The sequence below is a fragment of the Pristiophorus japonicus genome, unplaced genomic scaffold (genome assembly GCF_044704955.1).
Source record: "Pristiophorus japonicus isolate sPriJap1 unplaced genomic scaffold, sPriJap1.hap1 HAP1_SCAFFOLD_536, whole genome shotgun sequence".
NCBI lineage: Eukaryota > Metazoa > Chordata > Chondrichthyes > Pristiophoridae > Pristiophorus > Pristiophorus japonicus.
This window is the reverse complement of record NW_027254443.1, coordinates 383,659-394,569: the sequence shown is the minus strand read 5'-3', so window position 1 is coordinate 394,569 and position 10,911 is coordinate 383,659. Positions and strand designations below refer to the sequence as shown.

The following is a 10,911-nucleotide window of genomic DNA, read 5'->3' as shown; positions in this document are numbered from 1 at the left end:
GGGGAAGGGAGAGAGGGGGGAAGGGGAGAGAGAGGGGGAAGGGGAGAGACAGGGGGAAGGGGGGAGACAGAGGGGGAAGGAGAGAGAGTGTGGGAAGGGGAGAGAGAGGGCGAAGGGGAGAGAGAGGAGGAAGGAGAGAGACAGGGGGGGGGAGAGAGAGGGGGAAGGGGAGAGAGAGGGGGAAGGGGAGAGAGAGGGGGAAGGGGAGAGACAGGGGAAGGGGGGAGAGAGAGGGGAAGGGGAGAGAGAGGGGGAAGGGGAGAGAGAGGGGAGAAGGGGAGAGAGAGGGCGAAGGGGAGAGAGAGGGGAAGGGGAGAGAGAGGGGAGAAGGGAGAGAGAGGGCGAAGGGGAGAGAGAGGGGAAGGGGAGAGAGAGGGGAAGGGGAGAGAGAGGGGAAGGGGGGAGAGAGAGGGGGGAAGGGAGAGAGAGGGGAAGGGGAGAGAGAGGGAAAGGGGGAGAGAGAGGGGGGAAGGGAAAGAGAGGGAGAAGGGGAGAGAGAGAGGGGAAGGGGAGAGAGAGAGGGGAAGGGGAGAGAGTGGGGAAGGGGAGAGCAATGGGAGGGGAGAGAGAGAGGGAATGGGAGAGAGAGAGATGGGAGAGGGGAAAGGGAGAGCAAGGGGGAAGGGGAGAGAGGGGGAAGGGAGAGACAGGGGAATGGGGGAGACAGAAGGGGAAGGGGAGAGAGTGTGGGAAGGAGAGAGAGAGGGGGAAGGGGAGAGAGAGAGGAGAAGGGGAGAGAGAGGGCGAAGGGGAGAGAGAGGGCGAAGGGGAGAGAGAGGGCGAAGGGGAGAGAGAGAGGGGAAGGGGAGAGAGAGGGGAAGGAGAGAGAGGGGAGAGAGAGTGGAAGAAGTGGGAGAGAGAGGCAAGGGGAGAGACAGGGGGAAGGGGGAGAGAGAGGGGGAAGGGGAGAGAAGGGGGAAGGGGAGAGAGAGGGGGAAGGAGAGGGGGGGAGAGAGGGGGAGCAGGGAGAGGAGGGAGGAGAAGGAAGGGGGAGGAGGGAGGGGGAGAGAGAGGGGGAAGGGGAGAGAGAGGGGGAAGGGGGAGAGAGAGGGAGCAGGGAGAGAGAGGGCGAAGGGGAGAGAGAGGGGAAGGGGAGAGAGAGGGTGAAGGGAAGAGAGAGGAGGAAGGGGAGAGACAGGGGGAAGGGGGGAGAGAGAGGGGGAAGGGGAGAGAGAGGGGGAAGGGGAGAGAGAGGGGGAAGGGGAGAGAGTGAGGGGAAGGGGGGGAGAGAGAGGGGGGAAGGGAGAGAGAGGGGGAAGGGGAGAGAGAGAGGGAAAGGGTGGAGAGAGAGGGGGAAGGGAAAGAGAGGGGGAAGGGGAGAGAGAGAGGGGAAGGGAGAGAGAGAGAGAGGGGAAGGGGAGAACAATGGGAGGGGGAGAGAGAGAGGGAATTGGAGAGAGAGAGATGGGAGAGGGGAAAGGGAGAGCAAGGGGGAAGGGGAGAGAGGGGGGAAGGGGAGAGAGAGGGGAAGGGGAGAGACAGGGGGAAGGGGGGAGACAGAGGGGGAAGGAGAGAGAGTGTGGGAAGGGAGAGAGAGGGCGAAGGGGAGAGAGAGGAGGAAGGAGAGAGACAGGGGAAGGGGGGAGAGAGAGGGGAAGGGGAGAGAGAGGGGGAAGGGGAGAGAGAGGGGAAGGGGAGAAAGAGGTGAAGGGGAGAGAGAGGAGGAAGGAGAGAGACAGGGGGGAAGGGGGGAGAGAGAGGGGGAAGGGGAGAGAGAGGGGGAAGGGGAGAGAGAGGGAGAAGGGGAGAGAGAGGGCGAAGGGGAGAGAGAGGGGGAAGGGGAGAGAGAGGGGAGAAGGGGAGAGAGAGAGGGCGAAGGGGAGAGAGAGGGAAGGGGAGAGAGAGGGGAAGGGGAGAGAGAGGGAAGGGGGAGAGAGAGGGGGGAAGGGAGAGAGAGGGGAAGGGGAGAGAGAGAGGGAAAGGGGGGAGAGAGAGGGGGGAAGGGAAAGAGAGGGAGAAGGGGAGAGAGAGAGGGGAAGGGGAGAGAGAGAGGGGAAGGGGAGAGAGTGGGGAAGGGGAGAGCAATGGGAGGGGGAGAGAGAGAGGGAATTGGAGAGAGAGAGATGGGAGAGTGGAAAGGGAGAGCAAGGGGAAGGGGAGAGAGGGGGAAGGGGAGAGAGAGGGGGAGAGACAGAGGGGAAGGGGACAGTGTGTGGGAAGGAGAGAGAGAGGGAGAAGGGGAGAGAGAGGGAGAAGGGAGAGAGAGGGCGAAGGGGAGAGAGAGGGCGAAGGGGAGAGAGAGGGCGAAGGTGAGAGAGAGAGGGGAAGGGGAGAGAGAGGGAAGGAGAGAGAGGGGAGAGAGAGTGGAAGAAGTGGGAGAGAGGGCAAGGGGAGAGAGACAGGGGGAAGGGGGAGAGAGAGAGGGGGAAGGGGAGAGACAGGGGGAAGGGGGGAGAGAGAGGGGGAAGGGAGAGAGAGGGGAGCAGGGAGAGAGAGGGCGAAGGGGAGAGAGAGGGGAAGGGGAGAGAGAGGGCGAAGGGGAGAGAGAGGAGGAAGGGGAGAGACAGGGGGAAGGGGGGAGAGAGAGGGGGAAGGGGAGAGAGAGGGGGAAGGGGAGAGAGTGAGGGGAAGGGGGGAGAGAGAGGGGGGAAGGGAGAGAGAGGGGGAAGGGGGAGAGAGAGGGGGGAAGGGAAAGAGAGGGGGAAGGGGAGAGAGAGAGGGGTAGGGGAGAGAGAGAGAGGGGAAGGGGAGAGAGTGGGGAAGGGGAGAGCAATGGGAGGGGGAGAGAGAGAGGGAATTGGAGAGAGAGAGATGGGAGAGGAGAAAGGGAGAGCAAGGGGGAAGGGGAGAGAGGGGGGAAGGGGAGAGAGAGAGGGGGAAGGGGAGAGAGAGGGGGAAGGGGAGAGAGAGGGGGAAGGGGAGAGAGAGGGGGAAGGGGAGCGAGAGGGGAGAAGGGGAGAGAGAGGGGGAAGGGGAGAGAGAGGGGGAAGGGGAGAGAGAGGGGAGAAGGGAAGAGAGAGGGCGAAGGGGAGAGAGAGGGGAGAAGGGGAGAGAGAGGGCGAAGGGGAGAGAGAGGGGGAAGGGAAGAGAGAGGGGGAAGGGGATAGAGAGGGCGAAGGGGAGAGAGAGGGGAGAAGGGGAGAGAGAGGGCGAAGGGGAGAGAGAGGGGAAGGGGAGAGAGAGGGGAAGGAGAGAGAGGGGAGAGAGAGTGGAAGGAGTGGGAGAGAGGGCAAGGGGAGAGAGGGAGGGGAAGGGCGGGATTGTTTCATCGCGCCTTCTCGTCTCGCGCCATCTCGGTAACGTTGACGGAAGGGTGCGTTTGTCTGGTCGATCACCCCAATGGGAAGGGGAGAGAGAGTGTGGAAGGGAGGAAGGGGGACTGGGAGAGAGAAAGTGGAAGGAGAGAGAGGAAGGATGCAGGGGAGGGAGAGGGAGAAGGGGAGAATCTGAAAGGAAAGCGAAGAGAGAGAGAGGGAGGGGAGAGAGGAGGAATGGGAAAGGGAGGGGGGAGAGGGAGAGTGAAAAGGCAGAGGTGGAAGGGGAGAGAGGGAGGAGAGAGTGGGTCGGGAGGGGAGAAAGGGAGAAAGGGAGAGAGGGGGAAGGGGAGAGAGGGTGAGGAGACGGAGTGGGAAGGAGGGAGAGGGGAATGAGTGAGAGACGGGGAAAGCGAGAAAGCAGGAATGAGGTACTGAAGTTACACGATCAGCCATGATCATATTGAATGGTGGTGCAGGCTCGAAGGGCCGAATGGCCTACTCCTGCACCTAGTTTCTATGTTTCTATGATTCTATGTCCGTTGTACCCCGTAGGGGACCAAACCCGCACTGTGACTCCGGGAGGAGCTCCTCGGCCACAGGGAGAAGACGGTTGAGGAGGACTCTAGCGACGACTTTCCCAGGGGATGATAACAGGGTGGTCTTGGACCTGGCCTGGAGACGACGAAGGTTGAACAGGTTCCCACTGGGTCTGTAGTTTAGTTCCACTCCAGCGGGGAGCTTGTTGACTGTGAGGTGGAGCACGGCAGCGAGGAATATTGAGACCCACGGCAATGTGGGTTTGAATCTTAACTGCCCCTGTGAAACGGTCAAGTGAGGCCCTCAGTTGTGTTCAAGAAGGCTGCTCACCACGACCCTCTCCAGGGGCAATTAGGGATGGGCAATAAATGCCGGCCTTGCTATCGACGGACATATCCCGCAACGAATCTAAAACAAATATCGGTGGCTCTCAGACTGGATATGAAGAAGACTCGGTTACAGACTGGTCACAGAAAGTGAAAGTGCTGTGGGCTGTATTTAAACTGTGAAGTGAGTCGGTTCCTGTTGATGGTGTCGGCCTGTCGCTGATTGACAGCGAGTTCAGGAACAGAAGCCAAAATTGAGTAGGCCCCAGTGAGATTTGAACCCACAACCCCTGGTTTACAAGACCAGTGCTCTAACCCCTGAGCTATGGAGCCACCTGTAACACCAGCTCATGTTTGCTTCTTACTATTGTTAACAAGGAGGTGGGGCCCGAATATAATCATTCTTGGTGATTCATCCCTGTACAATCATTGGAACATGATTGTTTCTCTGTCTCTCGAGAGGGAAGGGGAGAGAGGAGGAAAGGGAGAAGGCGAGAGAGAATGGTATGGTGAGGGAGTGGGGCGGGGAGAGAGACAGAGAGGAAAGCGGAGAGTGAGAACGACAGAGGGGGGAGTGAAGGAGGCAAATGGACAGAGATCGAGGTGGAAGGAAAGGGAGAGAGAAATGGGGAAGGAGAGAGAGCAAGACACAGGATAGACAGAGGAGGAAAGAAATGGAGTGGGGGAAAGGGAGAGGATAGTGAGAGAAGAACAATAGAAGGCAGTAATGGGGAAGGCAGAGAGAGAGAGATTGAGAGTCTGTAGTTTGAGGGTCAGTCTCAGAGCTGTTTAACATTTATGATTAAAATCCTTGTTAATTGATGGTGAATTTAAATACTGAGCTAATTGTGAGGAGACCCCAGTGTGATTCGAACCCATGATCTCTGGTTTACTAGACCAGTGCTCTAACCCCTGAGCTATGGAGCCAGCTTCTCGAGACAAGTCAGGGGAAGGAGCAGGAAAGAGAGGGGAAGGGAAATGAGAGAGTGGAAGGAGTGAGAGAGTGGGGGAAGGGGAGAGAGTGGGGAAGAAATGAGAGAGAGGGGGAAGGGAAAAGAGAGAGAGAGAGGGGAGAGCGGGGGAATGGGAAAGAGAGGAGGGAGAGGAAGAATGAAAAGGCTGAGGTGGAAGGGGAGAGAGGGAGGGGAGAGAGGGCGAAGGTGAGAGGGAGAAGCGAGGGAGGGGGAAGGGGGGAGAGGGGAATGAGTGAGAGACGGGGAAAGCGAGATAGCGGGAAAGGGAGAGAGGGGTAAAAAGATGTAGAACGGGTCGTGATGGGGAAGGGAGTGGGGGAAAGGGAGAGTAAAGGGAAGAGAGGGGAAGGGGAGGCAGGCAGAGAGGGAAGTGGAGAGTGAGAAGGCAGAGGGGAAGGGGAGAGTGAGAGGGGGTAGTGAGATGGAAAGGAGTGAGCGAGAGATGGGAAAAGGGAGAGAGGGGGAAGAGAGAGTGAAGGGGGACGAGAGAGAGAGGGGGAGGGGAAGGGAGAGAGAGGGGTGAGTGGAGAGAAGGGAGGGAGCGAGAGATGGGAGTGGAGAGAGAGGGTGAAGTGGAGAGAGGGATAAGAGTGAGAGAGAGGAGGAGGGAAGGGAGAGAGAGGGGTTGGAATGAGAGTGCGAAGTGGAGAGAGGGGAGGTGAGAGAGAGATGGGGGTGGAGAGAGGGGGGGAAGTGGAGAGTGAGAAGGCGTCATGAGAGGGAAAGGAGTGAGAGAGACGGAAAAAGGGAGAGAGGGGGAAGAGAGAGTGAAGGGGAAGGGAGGGAGATAAAATAGCCTAAGGCAACTCAGTCACACTCTGGCTCAATCTCTCTCTCTCTCTCTCTCTCTCTCTCTATCTCTCTTTCTCTCTCTCTGTCTCTTTCGCTCACTCTCTCTGTCTCTCTCTCATTCTCACTTTCTCTGTGTCACTCTCTCTCTGCATCTTTTTCACTTTCTCTCTGTCTCGTGAGCGGGAAGGGTAGAGAGGGAGAGAGGAGGGAGGGGAGAGAGAGGGGAAGAAAGGCAGAGGCAGAGAGTGAAAAGGGTAAAGGGAAAGTGAGAGCGAGAGGGGAATGGGGAGAGGGAGGGAAAGGGAGAGAGAGAGGGGGGAAGTGGAGCGAGAGATGGGAAGGGGAGAGAGAGAGAAGGGAAGGGGAGAGAGAGGGGAAGGGGAGCGAGAGATGGGGAGGGGAGTGAGAGATGGGGGGGAGAGAGAGATGGGGAGGGGAGCGAGAGATGGGGAGGGGAGCGAGAGATGGGAAGGGGAGAGAGAGAGAGGGGAAGGGGAGAGAGAGGGGAAGGGGAGCGAGACAATGGGGAGGGGAGTGAGAGATGGGGAGGGGAGCGAGAGATGGGGAGGGGAGCGAGAGATGGGTAGGGGAGCGAGAGATGGGAAGAGGAGAGAGAAAGTTCGAGTCAGAAGGGAAAAGGGAGAGAGTGAGGGGGAAGGAGAGAGAGAAGGAGAGGGGGATGCAGAGAGATAGAGGGGGAAGGAAAGGGAGAGGAAGGGGAGAGAGAGTGGGAAAGGGGGGAAGGGAGAGAGAAAGGATGAAGGAGAGTGAGCGGAGGGGAGAGAGAGAGAGAAATAAAGGGAAATGATAGAGAGAGGAGGAAGGGAAGAGATAAATCGAGAGCCTGTAGTTCCAGGGTCGGTCTCAGAGCTTTTCAATATTTATAATTAAAGCCCTTGTCAATTGATGGTGAATTGAAATACTGAGCTCAGTTTTAGTAGGGCCCAGCTACCTGCTCTGAGCTCTCTCTCTCTCTCTCGAGGGGGAAGGGGATAGAGAGGGAAAGGGAGAGAGAGAGAGAGAGGGGTTAAGGGAGAGAGGAAAGGGAGAGATAGAGGGAGAAGGGGAGAGAGAATGGCAGGGTGAGAGAGTGGGCGAAAGGGGAGAGCCTGTGGTGTCTGGGGGAAGGGAAGAGAGGGGAAAGGGAGATAGACAGAGAGGGAAGTGGAGAGTGAGAAGGGGGGAGCGAGAGAGAAAGGAGTGAGAGAGAGAGACGGGAAAAGGGAGAAGAGAAAGTGAAGGGGTACGAGAGAGAGGGGCAGGAGTGAGAGAGAGAGAGAAAGTGAAAAGGGATTGAGAGAGGGGGAAGGGTACAGAGAGAAAAAGTGAGAAGGGAAGATTGGGGGAGAGAGGAGAGCCTGTTGTGCCAGGGTTGGTTTCATATTTATAATTAAAGTCCTTGCTAATTTAAATACTGAGCTGAGTAGGACCCAATGAGATTTGAACCCACTACCCCTGGTCGACGAGACCAGTGCTCTAACCCCTGAGCTATGGAACCACCTGCTCTGGGCTGTGGGTCATTCCCCAGTTAGTGCTGTGTGTTTGAAGAATGAGGAGGGGTCAGTGAAACACTCAGATTGTGTCTCATCCCCCAGACTCCTGCCTCCGTCTCTTCAATATTCGCCTCTCAACATCGATATATCGGGTCTTTCACGTAGTAAAACATCCCAAAGCAACTCAGTCACACTCTGCCTCAATCTCTCTGTCTCTCTGTCTTTCTGTCTCTCTGTCTCATTCCCTGCCTCTCGCGCTCTCTCCCTGTCTCTCTCACTTATTCTCTGCTTCTGGATAAGGAAGAGAGAAAAGGAGAAGGAAAGAGATAGAGAGGGAGGGGGAAGAGATAGGGGGGGAGGGGAGTGAGAGGGGAAGGAGTGACAGAGATAGGGGGAAGGGAAAAGAGGAAAATAAGCTTGTTGTTCCAGGGCGACTAGTTCCAACTGTCACAGGACAGAGAGTGGAGAGCACCAATTCCCACTGTCACAGGACAGAGAGTGGAGAGCACCAGTTCCCACTGTCACAGGACAGAGAGTGGAGAGCACCAGTTCCCACTGTCACAGGACAGAGAGTGGAGAGCACCAGTTCCAACTGTCACAGGACAGAGAGTGGAGAGCACCAGTTCCCACTGTCACAGGAGAGAGAGTGGAGAGCACCAGTTCCCACTGTCACAGGATAGAGAGTGGAGAACACCAGTTCCCACTGTCACAGGACAGAGAGGGGAGAGCACCAGTTCCCACTGTCACAGGACAGAGAGTGGAGAACACCAGTTCCCACTGTCACAGGACAGAGAGTGGAGAGCACCAGTTCCCACTGTCACAGGACAGAGAGGGGAGAAAACCAGCTCCCACTGTCACCGGACAGAGAGTGGAGAACACCAGTTCCCACTGTCACAGGACAGAGAGTGCAGAGCGTCAGTTCCCACTGTCACAGGACGGGAGAGTGGAGAGCACCAGTTCCCACTGTCACATGAACATCCGGTAGTGCCCACAAAGGAAGTGGTGTGTGGGAAATTGCACGCTGCTTCTATTGAGGGGTGGTAAGGCCAATTCTGCGTCGGGAGCAGGACTTCCACGCTGGGGGGCTAAAATTCCCAGCCCAAGAAGGTTACCACCCCCAAGGTGGGGGGCCTGTGCTGGGCGATGAATGGAGAATGGGGCATGGGATTGAGGGGCCACATTGCAGCGAAGGTCTGGGGGGGGCAAAGTGTGTTGGACGGTCGGGCCTGGGGGCTCTGTGCCTCGGTGCAGGGAGTGTTCGGGTTGACTGCGCAGATGGCGATTGGTGAATGTGGTGTGGTTGGCTTCGCGGGGGCTGGGGGCTCGACATCCGAGTGTGTTTGGCATTTGGGAAGGATTCTGACAGGACAGGCCGTGTTGGCTGCAGGGGGAGTGTTCCCGGTGTTGGATGGGTCCGGAGCCAGGGGGCCCGCTCTTGGAATGGGGGTGGACTGTTTGGGAGAGACATCTTCATTCAGGGAGTTGTTGGCCTGTGGAGTTCCCTGCCGCGGAGAGTTGTTGATGCCAGTTCATTGGATATGTTCAGGAGAGTGTTGGATGTGGTTCTCTTGGTTGGGGAGGGTCGGGGGGGGTGATCAGCCAGGTATTTAAACACTAAACTAATTTTGAGTAGGCCTCAGCGAGATTTGAACCCATGACCTCTGATTTACTAAACCAGTGCTCTAACCCCTGAGATATGGAACCACCTGCTCTGGTAAAGGCAGGGGCAGGAGCAGGAAAGAGAGGGACAGGGAAAAGAGAGAGTGGAAGGTGTTCTGTCTTGAATCAAGAGTCAGACGAGATACTGCAAGCTCAAAGTAAGGTGTGACCTTAGTCCTTTATCACAGGTCTCCAGAGTGCCTCTCCAGCCTGTGAGGTCTCCTTAAGTATAGGTGCTCCGAAGGGATTGTGGGATCCCTTGGGACTCCAGGAGATAAGCCCTCTGGTGGTCAGACATGATAATTACAGGTTTACATTCATAACAACACTTCCCCCCCCGCCCCCTGCCCCAAAGTCAATAGTGTAACTGTATACAATGTGAGTCGATCTGGGACCTTCCTTGCCCTGGTTGATTGTCTCGGTACAAATGCTGGTGTTGTTGAATCATTTGCTGGGCCCTCGCTGGGCTGCTGTGCAGCTGGCCTTGCTGGACTGCTGGGGGGTGATGGGTTCTGCTTTGTGGTCAACTGCTGGGTCAGTTGCTACGTCTGTGTTTTGGACGGACGGTAGAGTCTATTGTGGGTTGTTCTGGATAGTCTGTAAACCTCAGTTTGATTTGGTCCAAGTGTTTTCTGCAGGAGAGTCCATTTGCGAGTTTGACCACAAACACCTTGCTCCCCTCTTTGGCCAAAACAGTGGCAGCAATCCACTTGGGACCTTGTCCATAGTTCAACACAAATACAGGATCGTTTACTTCAATTTCACGTGACACATTTGTGCGATCACGTTATGTATTCTGTTGAAGCCGCCTGCTCTCTACCTGTTCGTGTAGATCAGGGTGGACTAACGAGAGCCTTGTCTGAAGTGCTCTTTTCATCAGCAGTTCAGTGGAAGGGACCCCGGTAAGCGAGTGGGGTCTTGTGCGGTAACTGAGCAGGACTGTTTCCCTCTCCTTGCCCTCCCTCCCTCCCCCCACCCTCCCCCCTGCTCTCTCTCCCCCCATCATAAAAGGTTAATAAAACAACATCACTTTGTTCACAGTACTTGTAGCAGCACTTGTGTGCTGAGAGATTTGCTTAGTATTGTCACTGGTGGCAATAAACGTCTGGGCTATCGCTGTGGCCTTACTCAAGGTTGGGGTCTCTACAGTCAAAAGTTTACGAAGTTTTATTTCATGGTCAATGCCAATTACAAATAAATCCCTGAGCATGCGCTCCAAATGTCCTTCAAATTCGCAATGTCCTGCAAGGCCCCTTAGCTCGGCGACATAGCTCGCCACTTCCTGGCCTGTCATCCCAGGGAAGCTGGAGGCTATTGGCCTCATGCTCCTGGTGTTGGCCCTGGTGGCCATGGGGCTGTATGGCTGGTCTGGTGCAGGTTGCCATTGGTGGTGGCTGGGCTGCCCATTGACCACTTGTCCCTTAAGTGGGACTGCTCCCACAGCCTGTGTGTGTGTCCTGCAAGGTGCATCACATTCGCTCCAAAGGTCCAGGCTACATGGTCAGGTAGCCTGCTGGACCTGGGGGTCTCCCACAGGGGCATTCCATTGGCATCAGCATGGTCCCTGTAGGACTCAATGTCCTTTACCGGTATACATGACACCTTGGCTCTGATCACGCATAGTCGAGCTTGCATTATATATTCTAGCATTTGCATCACTTTTGGGTGTCCTGGTTTCAACAGACATGGTTAAATTAGGCATTTCACAATCTCTATCATTACTGTTAAGCATAATAAACTTGTTCTTAACCTGCATTCATCTCATGAGTCACGTTAGTTAAACCAGCATCACAATTCATGGTTACATTGCACACATTTCCATTCTTGCACCCTTGAATTGCATCTTTAGCTTTAAAGTCCATGCACTCAAATAGTTGCAACTTCCCCTTGAAATTTTTTTGGTTACCGGTCTCCTTAAAGGGAGCTTTCAAAT

The 10,911-nt window shown here is 56.2% G+C and overlaps 2 non-coding genes across 2 annotated transcripts; both read right to left on the bottom strand.

Annotated features, from left to right (window-relative positions):
• Nucleotides 1-4,320: 4,320 nt before the first annotated feature.
• On the bottom strand, nucleotides 4,321-4,393 carry trnat-ugu (transfer RNA threonine (anticodon UGU)). Its single transcript has one exon. It is a non-coding gene; the product is annotated as a tRNA-Thr (tRNA).
• Nucleotides 4,394-4,914: 521 nt separating this feature from the next.
• Nucleotides 4,915-4,987, bottom strand: trnat-agu (transfer RNA threonine (anticodon AGU)). Its single transcript has one exon. It is a non-coding gene; the product is annotated as a tRNA-Thr (tRNA).
• Nucleotides 4,988-10,911: the final 5,924 nt, after the last annotated feature.